Genomic DNA, 20,154 nt, shown 5'->3' with positions numbered 1-20,154 from the left:
TTTTTTGAAGATTCCATTTACTTATTTGAGAGAGAGCAGCGAGGGAGAGGGAGAAGCAGATTCCCTGCTGAGCCTGACATGGGGCTGGTTCCCAGGACCCTGAGATCATGACCTGAGCTGAAGGCAGACGCTTAACCAACTGAGCCACCCAGATGCCCCAGCCACTAATATTTGAACAATTTCATGTTAAGAGACATAAACCGAGAGGATCCTGGGAAGGTCCTTTCTTATTGTATTGGAGCACTGAGCTGAGTTTTTGCAGGTGGTTCTGGTCCTCAAATTCCTGAAGTTTTTTTCTTTTTTTTTTTTTTTTAACACAAATGGAATATTTCACTAATTTGCGTGTTATCCTTGGACAGGGGCCACACTAATCTTTGTATTGTTATGATTTTTGTATATGTGCTGCTGAAGTGAACACAGCTGAAGATTTTGTCCCTGGTTTCCCAGAACCTCTTCCTCTGCCCGGAGGTAATGCCCTCTTCAAGCCTGATTTGAAGAACACCTCTCCTATGGACTTGCGCCATAAAGAAGAATCTACTAGTTTTTTTAAATATCATTTTCTTTCCTTTCATTCCTTTGACAGATAATACATTGAACATCTATTATTTGTCAGGTTTGACAATTCAGTTGATATAAGATAGTTCCTAACTCTAATTTAGGAAATAGACAAATATAATCAAGAGAACAAACAAATGAAATAATTAAAACTGTGTTAGTGCTCTGCTGAAAAAGAACAGTAATTAGGTAGAGAGTAATTGTCAAGGGGCAGGCGTTTGATCAAGTGAAGCACTTTTAAATAATGCAGCTAAAGAGAGTCTCACTAAGGTGATGACAAACAGACCTGCATGATGAAGAGTCAGCTTTGCAAAAAGCAACAGCTTATTTGATGATCCAGCAGCTGGAAAGAATTTAGAAAGAACCATAGAAACTGACAGAAAGTCATCGTGGCGGGAGGATGAACAAGGGTGAAGGATGCAGGTGAACGGATTGGCCATTTTAAGCAGGGCAGTGACATGATTGGATTTACATTTTAAGAAGTGCAATCTGGCTGCTTTGTCTTTCTGATGTAAATTAAAGTCCTCATGTCCCTCAAAAATAACAAATGTTCAGCCTTTCTCCTTGGGACTTCCCAAGTCCCGTTGGGAAAACATTTCATACCCTTTGGTTGTGGCTGCAACTCCCACCTAGGTCCCCAGAGGCAAAATACAGCTCCTCTGCACACCAGGAATTGGAATCCTTTCCTAGCTAGGAGTTAATGAGGCAAAGTGTTGGAGGTATTAGTGCAAAGACCCTGAGGCAGCAAGGAACCTGGCTTGAGCACTTACTTTAAAGAGGTCGAGGGGCGCCTGGGTGGCTCAGTTGGTTAAGCGACTGCATTCAGCTCGGGTCATGGTCCCAGGGTTCTGGGATCGAGCCCCGCATCGGGCTCCCTGCTCGGCGCGAAGCCTGCTTCTCTCTTTCCACTCTCCCTGCTTGTGTTCCCTCTCGCTGTCTCTCTCTCTCTCTAATAAATAAATAAAATCTTAAAAAAAAAAAAAAGAAAAGAAAGAGGTCGAGAACGTGGGAAAGCAGGATGTGTGAGAATGTGAGAAAGGCAGGTTAGGTTCAGACTTCGAAGAGCCTGGTTGATAGGCTACAGTGGAGATTAAGATTTCAACCCCCGAAGAACAGTGGGCAATGGGTTTTGAGCAAGGTGTGGCTGTGATTATACCTGAGTTTTGAAAAGCTCCATTGTGTGTGAAGAATGGATTGGAAGGGGAAAGGGTAATGGAATGGAGGGCACCACCACCATCATCTAAGAGAGAGGTGGCCTAGACGGGAGTGTCGGCAGCGGGATGGAGAAAAGTGGGAGGCTTCGAGATGCACTTAGGCGGCGAAATTAACAGGTGATGGGTAGTGTCCAGTCCCAGGCTTCGTGTTACCTCAGTGGTTATGGGTGAATGGGGACTTCGTGCTCTGGATGAGGGCGCCGGCCTGGTTCCCGCACGTCAGGGCAGTAGGCGTGGCCCGCGGGAGCCATCTCCACGGGGATCAGGCGGGGCGGGGCCGAGGGCGGGGCAGCTGGGGCGCTGCGTCACTCGGTGGTGGCGAGGGTGCGTGTGTGTGGGGGGCGGGGGATACGCTGGGCGCGTCCCGAGGGTCACGTGGTGCGCAGCACGCAGAGTCCTTCTGTCGGTTGGTCCTGGAGCGGCGCAGCCGGAGCGGGGCTGTGAGGTGAGCTCGCGGCGAGACGCGGCGAGGAGAAGCCGGCTGGCCGGGGCCGGGTTGGGCCGGGTTGGGCCGGGTTGGGCCGGGCCCGCGTGCTGCGCGCGCTGTGCTAGCGGGAGCGGTGACGGCCGCCACGGCTGCTCCGGTCCCCTGTCCGGCCTCGCTCCCCGCCCGGCCCCGCTCGCCCAGCCGGGAGGGAGGCCCGGGGACCGCTGCTGAGAGCGTGGCGGGCGTGCGAGCGGCGCCCAATCCTCAGGGCTGCCCGAGGGAATGACGGCGGCCGCGGCCAATCAGCGCCGCTCGAGGGGGCTGGGCCGCGGGGTGCGGGCTCGGGGCGCGGAGCGGGCCGTGTTGGGGGTGGGGGGTAAGCGCTAGGGCTAGAGGCTGAGCTGTGTGGTCCCCGGGAGCTCCACCACCAGCCGCTGCTCTTACTTTGTGCTTTGGGAACGCGTTTTCTTTTATTGACTCTTTTATCCTATTCTGAGGAGCACACCCCTTTCTCAAGCCCCTGACTATGGGAGTGTCCCCTTTCTCTGTAGTTTAGAGAATGTGGTGCATCCCCTTTCTTAAACTCCAGCCCTGGGGTTTTATCTTAATTTCCAAAGTCCCTCAAACGGAGGATGTAACCCATTTCTCAGGCACCCCCCCAAATTGGGAGGACACTCCCTTTTCCGAGCCTCCAATCTGAACACGCACTCCTTTCAGATTTTGGGGTTTGCCCCTTTATTGAGTCAAATCTGGGGTCCAGTAACCAAAGTTTTGGGGGTGCTTCTATTCCCACAAATCCAAGAAAGAATCCCCTTCTCCAGGCCCCAGATCTTGCAACATGCTTTCCAAAATTTCTTAAATTTAGGGGCTACTTCGTTTCCCCAGCCCTTTAAATCTGGGGGTGCTCCTCATTTCCAGAGTCTACTGAAAATGCGATCCAAATCCTGAAGTTTGTAGGTGGATATTTGCGGTTGCACAAATAAAGGATTTCACTGCTTTTTCTAGTCACTGTATTCTTGGGGTTGCACTCATTTTCATGAGTTCCTCAAATCGAGGAACTACTTTATTTCCTGGGGGGGACTCATTTTCATATCTGAGAGTGTATTTATTTCCTGTGTTTCCAAAATGTACAGAATCCACCCCTTTTGGTTGTACAGTTCTCAGGGTGCAGCCACCTTCCTGAAACCTTTTAAGTCGGGAGGACACACATTTTTTTCTAAGTCTTCTCATTCCGGGGCCATGATCCTTGGTTCTTGAGCATGCCTCCTATCCTTTTTAGCTTTTCTTCTATCCAAGACATTTTCATTCCTCAGTTTCCTTTCCTTTTTGGAACCCCATTTCCCTTTTAGGTGCTCTCCCTGCTTGGTCAGGGCACCCATTTCCTCTTCCTTCCTCTGGTGAATGCATATCTTCTGCATAGCACTTTCTCTGCCTCTGCGACCTTTTTTCTGAGCATACTTCCTATAGTCACATCTCCTGAATTCCCCTCCCCCAACCCAAGGAAAAGATCCCCCTCCGAAAGGGTGCCTGCATGTTGTCTTTCGTATGTCTACTTTATCTTTTATCTTTCTGCTTTCTACTAACAGAAACTCTTCTATCTTAGTTTGCCCTATCCCATTTTCTGCATTTTTCTGGTTTCTAACTCCCTTTGGACACTGCTCTGCTTACTGGTGTCTGTAGAGATTTTCCCTTTTCTACTTACTCCTTGAGCTGGAGGTGGCCTTAAGTCCAGGACTGTCTGACCCTCCAGCACCGATTTTAAACTGGAAAGGAATCCCCTTGCCTTTCTTTGATTATTCACAGGACTCTTAATTCTCCCGGTGGTTTGCTTCCTGTAAGATTCTGGTTAAATGTGTACTGTTTTCTCCTTTGCTCTTCCCCCATATATTGGGAAAACATTCTGAAGGGATTCTTCCAGTATTGCTTCCAACTCATAAGCTTCCTCCCTATATTGGCTTTCTTCCTTTTATCAAGAAAAGAGGTCATTTGGAGGAATCTCTTATCTTTTTGTTCTTGTCCCTGAGGTGCATGTGGGGGATGGATACTCATCTCTCCCCATCATTTTCTCACATGTCTGCCAAGCCTTGCTCCCAATCCCCACCTTAGAATCTCCAAATATCTGGGACCTCTCCTAATATCTGGGACCTCTATAAAAGCCTCTCAGTAGGTTCTTTCTTTTGTAGTTCTTTCTGCCTTTCCAGATCTTACTCAGGGCTTCTCTGCCTGAACCCCTAACCGGATTAATTTCTCCACAGCTGGAATCCCAAGTGCTTATGGGATAATGATACCTCTGACCTTTCTCCCTTTTGGGAAGTACTTGAGTGTGCAGCTATATGAGGCCTCAGTGGGGGAGAGAGTTTGGGCCTGAGAAGCTACACTGGCAGGATGAGGCAGGAAAGTACTGCATTTTCAGGACCACATCCTTCTGAATCTCATTTGGAGATTGGATGTTTGCCAAGCACCTGCTTCTTAGGGATGCTGGGGGATTTAATGATACTCCCAGGAACCTGTAGGAATTAATGGGGCTTGTAGAGAAGTGCTCTGAACTCAGTGTTGGAACTTGCATAAAATTAACCATTATTATATTTTCAGAACAACTAAACTGTTCTATATTTCATGTGCTTGAAAGCTCTAGAGCTAAGGTATGTTATTTCAGGAAGTGAAATGGATCCCACATTTAGATCATGTGGTCGTTAGTAAATACCAAATTGATTAAAAAACACTGAAGGTCTGTCTGATCAGTACTTAATAAAATATGATATACAGAAAGTGAGCAGATATTTTGTCTCTTTATATGCCTGTTTGGTACTTTATCTTTTTGGTATTGCTATATACAGTGCACCCTTAAAGTATTCTGTGTCGTGCTTCTCAAACTTGAATGTGCATATAAATCACCTCTGGGGGAAGGGTCTTGCTAACATGCAAATTCTGATCTAGTAGTTTTAGGCTGCTGCCTCAGTATCTGCATTTCTAATTCCCAGGTGATACCACTATTACTGAACTATACTTTGAGTAGCAAAGTTCTATACACAAAGCCAAGGATATCTCTGTGGAAATAGGAAGGTGGTGGTTAGCCTTACGCTGAGGTATTATTTTCCATTTTCTCTTTATCTAGACATATCCCCTAAAGTTTGTACAAGGCCATAGTCCCCTGCTGAGGACTATTAGTTATACATAATTACAGTTAGTCTAGCATTTAGCTTTTAAAACCATGGCTAAAATTTCTTTCTTTCTTTTTTTTTTTAAATTTTATTTATTTATTTGACAGAGGGAGAAAGAGCACAAGTAGGGGGAGCAGCAGAGGGAGAGGGAGAAGCAGACTTTCCGCTGAGCAGGGAGCCCAACACGGGGCTTGATCCCAGGACCCCGAGATCATGACCTGAGCCAAAGGCAGACACTTAATGGCTGAGCCACTCAGGTGTTCCTGAACATAATTCTTGACATAGAGTCTTTTTCTTCTTCTTTTTTAATTTTTAAATTTTTTTTAAAATTTAAAATTAAAAACTTTTAGGATTATTTATTTTTTTGAGAGGGAGATAGAAAGAGAGTGTGTGTATGCACAAGAGCAGGGGGAGAGAGAAGCAGACTCCCAGCTGAGCAGGGAGCCCGACCCAGGACCCAGGGCTTGATCCCAGGACGCTGGGATCATGACCTGAGCCTAAGGCAGATGCTTAACTGACTGAGCCATCCAGAAGCTCCTCTTCTTCTTTTTTTTTTTTTTTTTGATTGATTGATTTATTTTAGGGGGGGACACGGGAATGAGGGCACACAGGTGGTGGGACGGAGAGGGAGACAAGCAGACTCCCCACTGAGTGGGGAGTCAGAAGTGAGGCTCCATCCCAGGACCCCAACATCATGACCTGAGCCAAAATCCAGGGTTGGACACTCAACCGACTGAACTACTCAGGTGCCCCTTGATGTAGAGTCTTCTGGTGAATACTGCAGGGCTGATATAGTAGTTAGCCATCTCGTCTCTCTAGGTCCTCACTTGTCATCCTACCATGGGTAGGTCATATGTGTTGGAATTGACAAGGAGTCCTTGGTTTTCTAGGTTCTGGAAATGGGCCTGGGAAAGGCAGGTGCCTGGACCTTGAATAGAAGCTGCTGGCTTATCTCTGTACCAGAGCTTCACAAAGGTGAATGCTGGTGGGAAGATGATATTCTTTGATAGCAATCAGTGCTTATAATGCTCTCTCTCTTTTTTTTTTTTTCCTAAAGATTTTATTTATTTATTTGTGTGAGAGAGAATGAGAGACAGAGAGCACGAGAGGGAGGAGGGTCAGAGGGAGAAGCAGACTCCCCGCTGAGCAGGGAGCCCGATGCGGGACTCGATCCCGGGGCTCCAGGATCATGACCTGAGCCGAAGGCAGTCGCTTAACCGACTTAGCCACCCAGGCGCCCTGCTCTCTCTCTTTTTGTACCAAATAAGTCTTAGTGGGTTTTTCCTTCCTAAATGTCTTAAGTCATCTGCACCTATTTCCCTGGTTGTCACCTGTCGTGGCCTTTTTTCCAGCATAATCCTGTTCTGGGCTCTAATCAGGACAAACCTGAATGACTAGACTGTTTTGTGTCCCGTGCCTCCCCCTCCCCCCTCATCCCTCACATGAATATCAGATCCTCTTCAGTAACGGATTTGATCTGCATTTGGCCCTAGTCCCAGCTCTTCCACTCACTGTGAGACCTCAGGCAAGTCACTGAATGCTACTGGGCCTCATTCTCCCCAGTTGTAAAATGAGGGGCTGATTATCTCCAAGGTCTACCCTGCTCTGAGTCTTTGTCAGTACCTTGCTTAGAAACCCAGTGTGTGGGGAGCTTGTTGTTAGCAGATCTGATTTCCTTCACGTGCTCTGTTGGGCAGGCTGCCAATCGATCAAGTCACTCCTGTCACTGCCTCTTTTCTAGCCTAGTCAGGCAGCTTGTCCTCACACCCAACTTCAACATACTTCTGCCTCCATGTCCTCTGCCAGTTCCATGCTTAATTTCATTCAAAATTGCCTGAACTTCTCACTGTTACTCAGTGTTCCTTCAGTGTTAGGTACTTCCTGAATCACTAACAGGGAGTCTTGTAGTTTATATACAACTATGTTGGTAAGTTTTCTCATCTTACAATACATTTAAAAAGTGTTTTCTCCTCCCCACCCCAGCTTGCTTGCTTTCTTACATATTTTATTTATGAGAGAGAGAGAACTCTAGAGAGAGCACAAGCAGGTGGAGGTACAGAGGGAGAGGGAGAAGCAGGCTCCCTGCTGAGCAGGGAGCCCATCCCAGGACCCCCGGATCATGACCTGAGCCAAAGGCAGATGCTTAACTGAGCCACCGAGGCACCCTCCCACTCCAGTTTTCTTTTTGGCTTTGAATTAGCAGGGTAGGCAGAATGAAATTTAAAAGTGAAGCAGACAATTTCCTTTTGGCTGGAGTTTGGGGAAAGTGAGATGTAATGCTTTTAGTCCTCTTCTCCCAAAGGTCTTCCGTATCTGTGGGGGTTCAGCCACCTGGTACTTCTCCCAGGATTTTAAAGGTGCTCAAACTCCCTATCTGAAATTTGAAAGTGTATCCTGAGTACAAGCACTATTTATTTATTTATTTAAAGATTTTATTTATTTATTTGAGAGAGAGAAAATGAGAGACAGAGAGCATGAGAGGGAGGAGGGTCAGAGGGAGAAGCAGACTCCCCGCCGAGCAGGGAGCCCGATGCGGGACTCGATCCCGGAACTCCAGGATCACGACCCGAGCCGAAGGCAGTCGCTTAACCAACTGAGCCACCCAGGCGCCCTGCAAGCACTATTTAAAAATGACTTCCAAGTGCTTTTTCCCTAACAATATACTCATAAAGCCCAGACAAGAAATTGCTAAGGACAATGATAAGAAATCTAGATTTCAAATAACTTCATCAGTGAGTGAAACAGTTCTTTGAGAACACCTGATTATTCTCAAAGGCAGTTGCTGACACTGCCTGGAAATCAGGGCTCAAGGTTGTATATAACTCCCTAACCTTCCTTCCTCATCTCTCTAGGAGCTACTGGGGGGAAGTTTACATTTTTCATGATAAACATTCTTTAAGCCAAAATCTGTTCTTACTTAGAGCCTCTTTGGTTAGATTGTAAGCTCAGAGAAAGGGAGGATGTTCCTGTCTTCTCTCTCTCAGCAATTGCGCCTTATAGGTTGTTGACTGGCTAACCTTAACTTAGGGTAACCTGTTGAAAATTGAAACCCTGATTTGTAATGCTGTGACAACTTTGCTAGATCTTGGACTGGGTGGATATCCAGCTGTTCTTTGCTTTCTTTGACCAAATAATGGAAGTAATGAGCTTGCAGAAATCCCATAAAATTTTAGGAGCCTGGTGTGAGTCACCAGGCATAAGTAGGGCAGTTTGTATGAAAGGCAGGTGGTGTCTGGATCCATGGTCTTCGTTGAAGGAGGGAGAGGAGTCTGGGGAAGGATTTAAAATGATGGTTTGGGTGTGCCTGGCTGGTTCAGTCTGTAGAACAAGGGACTCTTGATCTCAGGGTTGTGAGTTCAATCCCCACATTGGGCATAGAGCTTACATTTATTTTATTTATTTATTTTTAAAGGTTCTATTTATTTATTTGACAGAACAAGCAGGGGGAGCAGTAGGCAGAAGCAGAGGGAGAAGCAGGCTCCCGCTGAGCAAGGAGCCTGATGTAGGGCTCAATCCCAGGACCCTGGGGTCATGACCTGGGCCAAAGGCAGACACCTAACCGACTGAGCCACCCAGGCGCCCCTAGAGCTTACATTTATTTATTTATTTATTTATTTAAGATTTATTTATTTATTTGAGAGAGAGGGAAAGAGACAAAGAGAGCCCAAGCAGGGGGAGAGGCAGAGGGAGAGGGAGAAGCAGACTCTCCACTGGGCTGGGAGCCGGACATGGGGCTCAATCCCAGGACCTGGAGATCATGACCTGAACCAAAGGCAGATGCTTCACCATCTGAGCCACCCAGGCGCCCCTAGAGCTTACGTTAAAAAAAAAAAAAAAAAGATGGTTTGATCTAATGAGAGCTTATCCCATGTCAGGAACATAATCCTAGGATTTTATTTTTTTATTATTTATTTATTTTAATTTTATTTTTTTATTAGAGAGAAACAGCATGACAGGGGAGAGGGTCAGAGGGAGAAGCAGGCTCCCCGATGAGCTGGGAGCCCGATGTGGGACTTGATCCCAGGACTCTGGGATCATGGTCTGAGCCGAAGGTGGTCACTTAACCAACTGAGCCACCCAGGTGCCGCAATTTATTTTAATTTTTTTTTAAAGATTTTATTTATTTATTTGACAGAGAGAGACACAGCGAGAGAGGGAACACAAGTAGGGGGAGTGGGAGAGGGAGAAGCAGACTTCCCGCGGAGCAGGGAGCCCGATGTGGGACTCGATCCCAGGACCCTGGGATCATGACCAGAGCCGAAGGCAGACGCTTAACGACTGAGCCACCCAGGCGCCCTAAATAAAATATTTTCTAAAAATTAAAATAGGGGCGCGTGGGTGACTCAGTCGTTAAGCGTCTGCCTTCGGCTCAGGTCATGATCCCAGCGTCCTGGGATCGAGTCCCACATGGGGCTCCTTACTCGGTAGGGAGCCTGCTTCTCTTTCTCCCTCTGCCTGCTCCCTCTGCTTGTGCTCTCTCTCTGTCAAATAAATAAATAAAATATTAAAAAAAAAAGATTTTATTTATTTGAGAGAGAGAGCAAGTGCACAAGTTGGGGTCATGGGCAGAGGGAAAGAGAGAGAGAGGCAGACTCCTCACTGAGCAGGGAGCCTAACATGGGGCTCTATCACAGGACTGCAGGATCATGACCTGAGCTGAAGGCAGACACTTAACTGACTGAGCCACCCAGGTGCCCCATTTCTTTTTTTTTCCTTGTATTTTTTTTATTATGTTATGTTAATCACCATACATTACATCATTAGTTTTTGATATAGTGATCCATGATTCATTGTTTGCGTATAGCACCCAGTGCTCCATTCAGTACATGCCCTCTTTAATACCCATCACCAGGCTAACCCATCCCCCTCCCTCCTCCCCTCTACAACCCTCAGTTTGTTTCTCAGAGTCCGTAGTTTCTCATGGTTTGTCTCCCCCCAGGTGCCCCATTTCTTAATCTTTATTTTTTATTTTATTTTTTTTGAGATTTTATTTATTCATTTGACAGAGAGAAAGAGAGCAGAAGCAGGGGGAGCGGCAGGCAGAGGCAGACGGAGAAGCAACCTCCTCGCTGAGCAGGGAGCCTGATGCGGGGCTTGATCCCAGGACACTGGGATCATGACATGAGCCAAAGGCAGACACTTAACCGACTGAGTGACCTAGGCGCCCCATTTCTTAATCTTTAAAATGGGAGTGAGAAAACCTAATGTATCAGTTTATCAAAACTTGGTAAACTGTGAAGAGTTGAGTGTATGTTATTATTCCTCACAAATTGTTTTTAAAATCCTTTCATGTTGTTTGTTAGTTTGTATTTTATCCGTAACTCTATCAGTGGAGAAGGAAAAGACACTTAAATTTTTTTTTCATTTTTACACAGAACAACTGAAACAGTAATCCCTTAATATCATTAGTGTACAGATATCCCAAAGGCCTCATTTATTTATTTATATTTCTAAAGGTCCTATTTTTAAAAGTAGTATTAAGTATAGTGGGTCTTAGAGGAGGTCCTGCTTCTCAAATCCCAGCTCTTCCACCTAGTCAGGTGACCATGGGCAAATTATTTGCACTAAGCCTCCTTTCCCTCAGTAAAATGGGATAATACTGCCAGCTTCTCTGCGTTGTTGGGAATAAGGTATTTGTCAAGGATTTAGCCTGTGGTGAAGTAAATGTAAGCCATTTCCTGGTATTAATAATAAAGGCCAGGAATAAAAGTTAATATTTAAAGAATAAGGTAATGAATTAGTTAACTATTAAATACTTTGTCTTTAAAACACCATAAGCAGTGAAACCGTTGTAATTCAGGAAAGTGTCTTTGGAGGCCCCGTGGAGTAATGACTCCATATTCAAATTGTTTTCTTTTGTAATATAGTGATACCTCAATTAAGGAGTCCTGTAAAAACAGCTTAGGTATGTTTAAAAAAAAGCTCCCTTGGGGCGCCTGGGTGGCTCAGTCCGTTAAGCATCAGACTCGGCTCAGGTCGTGATCTCTGGTTCGTGAGATGGAGACCCGAGTGGTGCTCCATACTCTTTGGGGAGTCTGCTTGAGATTCGTCTGCTTCTGTCCCTCCCCCTACTTGGGAGTGCCTGCATGCACACACTCTCTTCTCTCTCTTTAATAAATCTTTAAAAAACAAAAACAAGGGCGCCTGGGTGGCTCAGATGGTTAAGTGTCTGCCTTCGGCTCAGGTCATGATCTCAGGGTCCTGGGATCGAGTCCCGCATCGGGCTCCCTGCTCCTTGGGAGCCTGCTTCTCCCTCTGCCTCTCTCTCTCTGTCTCTAATGAATGAATCAATAAATAAAATCTTTAAAAAAAACCCAAAAAAACAAAAACAAAAAACAAAAACAAAAACTCCCTCCTAAAAGTTAGTCATACAAACCCACTCCACAGATACTAACATTTACGGACTGGAGCCTCCCCCTGACTGAAAAACGAATACAGCTTTTCTTAGGCCCCAGGAGCAAATTTGTGGTCTGTCTTCAGGTGCCTCATTCCCTGTGCCTTACCTTCCTCCCCTGCCCCTAAGGAGTAATAAGGGTTCCTTCATTTACCGTTGGGTAGCACTTTCAAAGAGTCTCCACGTGATGTCTTGAATCCCTACTTCCTTCTAGGGGAATGATACTTGTCTTTTTTCCTGTTTTCATTCTGCCAGTGAGGAAGTTGACATTTAACAATTACCTGACCACCCCGTAAGGGCACTGCTTGTTAAATGCTGGGGCTGCCTATGAGGGAGTTCAGGGCCTTGTGAGAGATCGCTCAGAGACAGGCAGTTTCAGTGTCGAGTGCTGTGTGCTGTGGCCCAGAGAACAGGCCAGACTGCCTTGGGAGAATATAGTAGTGGGCTGCTGGCCCAGCAAGCCCTTTGGGTAGTGTGGAAGGACTGGGCAGAGAAAGCAGCTTGTTCGAGCAAAGGTCCTGGAGGTTGGAACTATAAGGAGTCTGGCTGTGTGTATGGCTGCAAGATCAGTAATACTCCGAGAGCCTAAGTAATTTCTCTCTTCACAACACCTGTATGAAGGTATGAAGTTGGTACTGGTACTATTCCTATTTTACAGGTGAGGAGTTTGAGGTTCACAGAGAAAATGACTTGCACAGGGTTATCTGGAAAATATTGGAGCTGGGATCCAAACCCAGCCTGTCTCACTCCAGAGTTCTGGCACCTAACCACTGTGTGCCACTGCCCCTCTGCTAAGCTTGCCTACTGTCCTATTTTTAAGCGCCCACCTTTAGAGACTCCGAGGTTGGTTTGGTCACAATGGCCAACTCACTCAGCCTTAATGCCACACTGAGTAGCTTGACCTTGGTTTCATAGGGGAACTACTGAGCTGTGTGTGTTTTTTTTTTATTGAGATACAATTGACATATAACCTGAACTGATTGATTAATTTTTTTTTTTAAAGATTTTATTTATTTATTTATTTGAGAGAGAATGAGAGAGAGAGCACATGAGAGGGGGGAGGGTCAGAGGGAGGAGCAGACTCCCTGCAGAGCAGGGAGCCCAATGCGGGACTCGATCCAGGGACTCCAGGATCATGACCTGAGCCGAAGGCAGTCGCTTAACCAACTGAGCCACCCAGGCGCCCTGATTAATTTTTTTTTAAAGATTTTATTTATTTAACAGAGAGAGAGAGCACAAGCAGGGGAAACAGTAGGCAAAGGGAGAGGGAGAAGCAGGCCCCCCGCTGAGCAGGGAGCCCGACGCGGGGCTCCATCCTAGGACCCTGCGATCATGACCTGAGCTGAAGGCAGACGCTTTACAACTGAGCCACTCAGGCGCCCCCAGAAATTTATTTTAGAGTGGGGAGCCTACTTCTCCTTCTGCCTGCCCCTACTCCTGCTTGTGTGCTCTCTCTCTGACAAATAAATAAAATCTTAAAAAAAAATGAGAATTATCATCATCATCACTACAGATCTATAAGGTAGACACTAAATGAGATGCTGGTTATATAAAGCACTTAGAATAGTATCTAGTAAAACAGGCAGTCAGAAGATGTGAGTTTATGAGACAGTATTGATTTGGATCTGGGAGGGTGTGGCTAGGGGCTTTGAGCTCCAGTGAAAGCTGTTGTAGTAATTGGATTAGATCTGATGGGGGCCTGAAGTGGCAGAGACCTAGAAGTAGGTGTTACAAAGTGGTGAGTGGGAGTGGGAGGCAAGGGTGATATCCATGTTTCTAGCTTGGCACATTGGCCAGTCTTGGGCCTTAAACTCTGATGAGGAGAAAACGAACTTGTGAGGATAGGATGATTAGCTCAGTGAAGTTGAGTAAGGTGCCAAAGGTCATTGAGCAAATATATTCTGGAGCCCAGCCTGGACAATAGGCCCTTTCCACTGCTTCTGGGAAGATCACTGATTTGACCAACTCATTCTCAGTAATTTGGAATAAGTAAACTCAACCTGTGTTTGCTCTCTGTCTGAATTTTAATTGTAGAAGGAAAAGCTTGGCTCTTGGAGAAAGCATTTCAAGTATCCGTAAAGGGGGTAAGGGAATTTTTGGCCTGTTTCTTTCTTTCCTTCCTCCTTTCCTAATTTCTCACCCCCTTTCCTTTGCTTACTTCCTAACCCCCTCAAATAAAAGAGGTTAATTCAGCTCTTACAGTTTCACCTGGGGAAGGGCCTGAGGAATGGAACTGGTCTTTGCTTTAGATCCAATCTTTCTTCTGTGTCCTTGAGGAAATGAGGGTAGTGGTGGAGGGGCCCTTGCCCCCCACTTGAACCAATTTTTCATCTCTCTAGGACTAAAGACATGCTTTTTATGTTCTTTACTATATTGGATACTATTTGTTAATATTTCATGATAATATTGACTAGACTGTAATCCTTTGTGTCTGATGTCCTTTTTGCTGCTACTATTACTGTTACACAACCATTTTATTTCAGTATGGAACATTTAGTGTTTATTGTGCTAAGTATTGGACATCCATTAGCTCACTTATTCCTCACAACAACCCCAGGAGGTAGGGGTTATTAATCCCATTTTATAGATGGGGTAAACAGAGAGAGGCTCAGTGATTTTTCTCATCTTAACTCTGCCAATTAGTGGAGCCAGGATTGGTAAGAATCTGAGTCTAAAACCTGTCTGCCTCCCCCATCCTTAAGCATTTCTGACCTTCCTCCAAGACAGAACTTCGGCAAAGAGTCCCCTTGGAAACTTCCTCCTGTGAGATCAAGGTGTCACTGGACCTGCTGATACTGTTTATGCTTTTATGGGACAACACTGTGGGCTGCTGGCTAGTCTCCACCTCCTAGGCACAGGGCTGTGAGGGAGAGGAGACCTCATTCCCGCCTGAGGCACCTTGCCTGTAGGACTTTCCCTTTGCCTAGAATTTTCCCCCTAGATCTTCCATGGTTGTCTCCTCGTCATTTAGATCTCTGTCAGATCTCCGCTCCTCACAGTCCTTTGTAACAGTCTTATCTAAAGTGGTCCTCCCATGTCACTGGTTCACAATATTTTGTTGGGTTTTTCCCCAGGATGCTTATCCTGCCAGAGATTATCTTCTTTGTGTGTATCTTGTTTATTGCCTGCATTCCCTGCTAGAGAACAGGGTTGGGATAGTCTTGTCCTCCCAGTATCTCTCTGCAGCACCTGGCACATAGGCATTCAATAAATACTTATTGAGGGGCACTTGGCTGGCTCAGTTGGTTGGCTCAGGTTGTGATCTCAGGGTGGTGGGATAGAGCCCTGTGTTGGGCTCTGCACTCAGCGTGGAGTCTGCTTGTCCCCTCTCCCTCTGCTCCTCCCCCCAGCCCTGCTCAAATAAACAAAATCTTTAAAAAAAATAAATATTTATTGAATGAAGGAGGCATAAAGATTTAAGCTGGTGTTTTGCTTGAAGTGTCCTTCCATTGAAAAGGGGATGTATTAAGTTTCAGAGGCACCATCACCATTAAATGGAGGTTGAATGCAAGCCTGGTGGTAAGCACTATTAGGTTATCACAAAGCTTGTTCTGTAGTTTCTGGTGATTGACATTCTTCCCTTGAGTGTCCCTGGGTTTATTTTTCCCTGATTCTGTCTCAGCTGACTCGTTGAAAGGTCTTGTTCCATACCCATCTATCACTTTAATTCTTTATTACTTTGAGCCCTCAGTTCCTTCTCCTTGAGCACAGTGGGGTTGCTGAGGGCAGGACCTCCAGTTACCATGGCTACAGTACTCTTTCACGTCTTCCAAAATAAAACCCAGAGTCCTTGACAATACAACAGTAACTGTAAATGTATTATGAATTAGGAAAATTCTGCTGCCATTTTTTGAGTACCTAGTTTGTGTCCCTACAAATAGGGACTTTGTACATCTTTTCTCACCTAATTCTTATAGCATCCAACATAGGGACCATTATTTTATTTTTATTTATTTATTTTTAAAGATTTTATTTATTTATTTGACAGAGATACACAGGGAGGGAACACAAGCAGGGGGAGTGGGAGAGGGAGAAGCAGGCTCCCCGCTGAGCAGGGAGCCCAATGTGGGGCTTGATTTCAGAACACTGGGATCATGACCTGAGCCGAAGGCAGCCAGACGTTTAACCACTGAGCCACCCAGGTGCCCTTTGGGGCCATTATTAATACTCATTTGATGAATTAAGAAAGAGAACTCAAAGATGTAGCTCATAAATATGTGGTAGTGGTTGAGAATCTGGAGCCATAGGGCCTATGGTTCAAATCTTGGCACAGCCTCTTACCATATGGGTGTCCTAGGATGTCCCTAACTTTCCTTTGTTCCTCTGTTTCTCATTTTTGCAGTGAGGATTAATAATGGTAGCTACTTCTGTAGTTGCTGTAAGGATTACATGACTTAATATGTGTAGAGTTAGCTATTGTTATTATCATTAAAAATGTTTTTTATGTAGGTCTTGTTAGTCTGCCTAAGGATATTTTCTGTCTGTTCTTTTGTAAAGTTAGTTCACATCCTTGTCATTTTATTTTTTAGTTCATTTATTTTGCATCTGTTGAACATCAGTCATTCCTTTCCCTAATGGAGCTTAGAGTATAATCCTACTACATTAGGTTTTATTTAAATATTCTCTTGGTTTTTTGTTTTTTTGTTTGAGAGAGAGCAGAAGTGGCAGGGGGAGAGGGGAGGAGGAGAGAGAGAGAGAGAATATCCCAAGCAGGCTTGATCTCACAACCCTGAGATCGAGAAAATCAAGAGTCAGATGCTTAACCAACTGAGCCACCCAGGTGCCCCAGTATTCTCTTGTTTTTAAACATGTGAACTATATCTAGTTTCCCCAGAGTTTTATCTAAAGAGCTATTGTTTTTCTTGTTTTTTTTTACATTTTCTTTATTTCTTATAAAAACATATTAAAATTTATATACTTTGAATGCAATCATATTTTTTAATCCTTTAAATCATTACTTTCAATGTTACCTATTCTATGAAAATCTTAACCCATAACAACATGAGAAATTTGCAAACAAAGTTATAAAAATAATCTTACGGAATAAATATATAATAATTGATGAATCATGCATTCCTTGTATGACTTATGCAAACATGGCCAGTCCATCAACAAGACACCCAGATATGTACCATAATAATTGAATTTAATCATCTTTGATATTTTGTCAATTTTAAGTCCTATAAAAATATTAGTTTTCTCCTTTTTTATTTTGTCCTCATAAAGGTAAACTTCTTAGTTGGAGGATAGAATGTGGCCTCCATTTATCTTCTTTTTTTTTTTTTTTTTAAAGATTTTATTTATTTATTCATGAGAGAGAGAAACAGAGGGAGAAGCAGGCTCCCAAGGAGCAGGAAGCCCGATGCGGGACTCGATCCCAGGACCCTGGGGTCATGACCTGAGCCGAAGGCAGACGCTTAACCATCTGAGCCACCCAGGCGCCCCTCCATTTATCTTCTTACCCTTGTCCTTGCAAATGACCTTGGGTGAGTCTGGCTAGGACTTTGGGTTCAGTGCTGTTTAGAGGAGGAGATAGCATCCTTGTTTATCACAATCTTCAAATGTTCAGTTAGTTCAATATCGATTTTTTTTTTTTTTTGGGTCTGCTCTTTCTATTAATTTCAGGGAGAAGTACATTGAGATTTCTCACTATGTTTGTAGATTTGTCTATTTTTCTATTTTGCTTTGTATATTTTGAAGCTATGTTATTAGACACATAAGTTGCATTCTTTTTTATTTATTTATTTATAAAGATTTTATTTATTTATTCATGAGAGATAGAGAGAGAGAGAGGCAGAGGCAGAGGGAGAAGCAGGCTCCCCGCAGAGCGGGGAGCCCGATGCGGGACTCGATCCCAGGACCCTGGGATCATGACCTGAGCTGAAGGCAGACGCTTAACCGACTGAGCCACCCAGGCGTCCCAAAATTGCACATTCTTATATCATTATGTTGAGGTATTTTTTTCTCGTTTTTACAAATGATTTATTTTTATCCTGGGCTGTATTCTTCACATTGAAGTTACTGAGTCCAAGTGTCTAAGCAGTTTTATAGCTTGTTCCTTGCTTGCAGATTGAGATAATAAAAAGATGGCATGGTCAGGGCCCTAGGCAGTGGTTCAGATGTTCAGTTTCCCCACAGCTGGGCCAGTCTTAGGTTTTGTCCTTTCTGAAAAATTAAATATTTTTGCTTGTTATATAATGGTGTGATAATTCTGACACAATATTAAAGCATCCAATTACTTAATCTTCCTGCCTGTATTCAAATTATGTTTATATCTAAAGGCATGAATATAATAAGCACAGTAAGAACTTTGGTAGGGGAGAGAAGAAGGGCCTTTAAGAAGTAATTTGTGTATTTTTGGGAAAATCCTGTTACATGTTATAAGAGGGATGTCTCCTGCTTTTTGTTTTTTTTTTAAGGTTTTTAAATTTATTTATTTGTCAGAGAGAGAGAGCCCAAGCAGGGGGAGCGGAAGGCAGAGGGAAAAGTGGGCTCCCTGCTGAGCAAGGAGCCCAATTTGGGACTCTGTCCTAGGACCCTGGGATCATGACCTGATGATTAACCGACTGAGCCACCCAGCATCCCAGGATGTCTCCTGCTTCGGAGGACCTCTGAAGCGGCTAGCTCCTCTGCACCTCAGTTTTCTTTGTGTGCCATGGGAACATCACGTATAGTTCTAACTAGATCACTTGGCAGTTATGAAGGTCTGGTAAGACAGTGTAAGAATGAAAGGACTTTTGTATATTTAAGTAATACTTAAAAAAAAAAAAAGTAATGAAGTAACCCCAAATTAAAATCTTACCAACTAGATAATCCCTGCTGACAAAAAAAGTACATTCTTAAGGTTAGAAAATTCGAACAATATAGTAAGATAAAAAATGAAAAGTTACATTTCCATGCTCCATTCCTCTCATTAAGGGAACTACTTAAACAGTTTCTTAGTTCTCGGGCGCCAGGGTGGCTCAGTCAGTTAATTGTCCGCCTTTGGCTCAGGTAATGATCCTGGAGTTCCAGGATCTAACCCCTGCATTGGGCTCCCTGCTCAGCCAGGGGTCTGCTTCTTCCTCTGCCCCTCACCCCTCTCTCACTCTCTCTCTAATAAATAAATAAAATCTTTTTAAAAAAACAACAGTTTCGTAGTTCCTTTTAAGAAATAATTTTATGCATATGCTATAATAGATGTGTCTGTCTATTTACATTGAAAGGATAATACCATACATATGCCTCTATACCGTGCCCTTTTTACTTGACAATATGTCTTACAGATGGCTCCATATCAGCATCTACTGACTGCCATTATTCCTTTTAATGGCTGTACATTCTGTTGTGATGAACCATAATTCATTTAACGAGGTCTCTTTTGTTGGACATATTAGCTGCAGAAATTACAGGGCTATATTGATCATGTTACAGGTAATTTGGCAGACTTTGGGGTATGTATCTGTAGGGTAAGTTACTGGCAGTGGGACTGCTGGGTTGCAGATATGTGTATTTTTTATTTAAGTAATCTCTACTCCCAACATGGGGATTGAATTTATGACCCCGAGATCAAGAGTCGCTCTTCCGACTTAGCCAGCTAGGCGCCCCATGTGTATTTTTGTAGATAGTGCCAAGTTGCCTCTAGAAAAGCTTTTCCAATTTATGCTTCTACCAATAGTGCATTTGGATGCTTTTTTCTCCTCATCCCTGCAAACACTGGTTATGTGTTTAAAACCTTTAAATTTTTTTGCCTTAGAACTGAAAATTTTTTACTTTGATTTGTATTTCCTTTAATTTAGGGTGAGGTTATATAGATAGAGTATAATATGCTATTAGACCTTTGTATTATCTCCCCCTCCCCAATAATCTGCCAGTTCTTATACTTTGCCCACTTTTAAGTAAGTTGACTTTGTTCTTGGTTTGTGTGCACTCTTTGTTAATATAGGAAGTTAGTTCCTTGTCATATGCGTTGTAGCTCTTTTCCTCCAGTTTCGGAAAGTGCCTTTTAAACAGTATTACACAGCATACACTTAAAGCTTTCATTATTACTAATAACAGGAGCGTTGACTATGAATACTGTACTTAAGGTAATAATGCTTTATGTCTCCTTTGTGGCAGTGGGTTCCCATTGTAGGAAAATTTAAATGTAAAGGAATAACTTAAAGTCCTGTCAAGGTCTTTAAAATGGGATCCTCTATAAATAGAGATTGCATAAGATTTTTTTCTCTTAGTTTTTCTCCATGTCCTTATTGAATGTATTCCCTTTAACTGTTAATTCTGGAAGCTGGAGATATTTGGAAGAATAAGCTAAGGGCCTGAAGAATGGATAAGTTGAAAGCTACAGAATCTTGGCCCTTTGGCATCTTGAGAACAATCTGTGTTTAAAACTAAGTGTGAGAAGTTAAAAAAAAAAAAAGGTACTTC

General features: G+C 44.0%; 1 protein-coding gene and 1 non-coding gene across 4 annotated transcripts in view; one reads left to right on the top strand and one right to left on the bottom strand.

The window, feature by feature from the left end:
• Positions 1-314: 314 nt before the first annotated feature.
• Positions 315-418, bottom strand: LOC115936845 (U6 spliceosomal RNA). The gene has a single exon (XR_004072232.1). It is a non-coding gene; the product is annotated as a U6 spliceosomal RNA (small nuclear RNA).
• A 1,670-nt stretch (positions 419-2,088) lies between these two features.
• PHF20 (PHD finger protein 20) overlaps positions 2,089-20,154 on the top strand; it is a 145,946-nt gene continuing 127,880 nt past the window's right edge. For 2 of the 3 annotated variants that reach the window (XM_031017692.2, XM_006746877.3), the window contains exon 1: positions 2,090-2,214. The gene's annotated coding sequence lies outside the window, so the exon portion shown is untranslated. Of the gene's footprint in view, positions 2,215-20,154 lie in introns of all 3 variants that reach the window. The other variant, XM_081832837.1, reaches the window with a different exon arrangement.

Source organism: Leptonychotes weddellii, chromosome 10 (assembly GCF_054177405.1).
Source record: "Leptonychotes weddellii isolate Sample4059 chromosome 10, ASM5417740v2, whole genome shotgun sequence".
NCBI classification, from domain to species: Eukaryota; Metazoa; Chordata; class Mammalia; order Carnivora; family Phocidae; genus Leptonychotes; species Leptonychotes weddellii.
This window is presented reverse-complemented; position numbering and strand designations above follow the sequence as displayed.